We start from the raw sequence: 1,587 nt of genomic DNA, 5'->3' as shown, positions 1-1,587 counted from the left end.
TCGAAAAAGAAAACCGTAGGAGCCTACAACAGATGAGGCCATTACGGGTCGCCTTTAAGTGTCCTCCTCGGGATAGCATCATTTAAAGAACGAAGGTCAGCACGTCGTAAAAAAATCGAAAAAGAAAACCGTAGGAGCCTACAACAGATGAGGCCATTACGGGTCGCCTTTAAGTGTCCTCCTCGGGATAGCATCATTTAAAGAACGAAGGTCAGCACGTCGTAAAAAAATCGAAAAAGAAAACCGTAGGAGCCTACAACAGATGAGGCCATTACGGGTCGCCTTTAAGTGTCCTCCTCGGGATAGCATCATTTAAAGAACGAAGGTCAGCACGTCGTAAAAAAATCGAAAAAGAAAACCGTAGGAGCCTACAACAGATGAGGCCATTACGGGTCGCCTTTAAGTGTCCTCCTCGGGATAGCATCATTTAAAGAACGAAGGTCAGCACGTCGTAAAAAAATCGAAAAAGAAAACCGTAGGAGCCTACAACAGATGAGGCCATTACGGGTCGCCTTTAAGTGTCCTCCTCGGGATAGCATCATTTAAAGAACGAAGGTCAGCACGTCGTAAAAAAATCGAAAAAGAAAACCGTAGGAGCCTACAACAGATGAGGCCATTACGGGTCGCCTTTAAGTGTCCTCCTCGGGATAGCATCATTTAAAGAACGAAGGTCAGCACGTCGTAAAAAAATCGAAAAAGAAAACCGTAGGAGCCTACAACAGATGAGGCCATTACGGGTCGCCTTTAAGTGTCCTCCTCGGGATAGCATCATTTAAAGAACGAAGGTCAGCACGTCGTAAAAAAATCGAAAAAGAAAACCGTAGGAGCCTACAACAGATGAGGCCATTACGGGTCGCCTTTAAGTGTCCTCCTCGGGATAGCATCATTTAAAGAACAAAGGTCAGCACGTCGTAAAAAAATCGGAAAAGAAAACCGTAGGAGCCTACAGCAGATGAGGCCATTACGGCTCGCCTTTAGGGGTCCTCCTCCGGATAGCGTCATTTAAAGAACGAGGGGCAGCATGATGTAAAAAAAATGGAAAAAAACGGAGGAGCCTGACGAGGCCATTACGGCTCGCCTTTAGGTGTCCTCCTCGGGATAGCGTCATTTAAAGAACGAGGGTCAGCATGATGTAAAAAAAATGGAAAAAAAAAAACCGGAGGACCCTGCCGAAGATGAGGCCATTACGGCTCGCCTTTAGGTGTCCTCCTCGGGTTAGCGTCATTTAAAGAATGAGGGTCAGCACGACGTAAAAAAAAACGGAAGTTAAAAAATCGGAGGAGCCTGCCGAAGATGAGGCCATTACAGCTCACCTTTAGGTGTTCTCCTCGAGATAGCGACATTTAAAGGGTGAGGGTCTGCACGACGAAAAAAACAACCAGAAAAAAACCGGAGGAGCCTACCGAAGATGTGACCATTACGGTTCGCCTTTAGGTGTCCTCCTCGGGATAGCGTCATTTAAAGAACGAGGGTCAGCACGATGTAAAAAGAAAACCGGAAAAAAATCGGAGGAACCTGCCGAAGATGAGGCCAATACGACTCGCCTTTAGGTGTCCTCCTCGGGATAACGTCATTTAAATAACGAGA

Source organism: Arachis ipaensis, chromosome B07, assembly GCF_000816755.2.
Source record: "Arachis ipaensis cultivar K30076 chromosome B07, Araip1.1, whole genome shotgun sequence".
Taxonomy (NCBI): Eukaryota; Viridiplantae; Streptophyta; class Magnoliopsida; order Fabales; family Fabaceae; genus Arachis; species Arachis ipaensis.
This window is presented reverse-complemented; position numbering follows the sequence as displayed.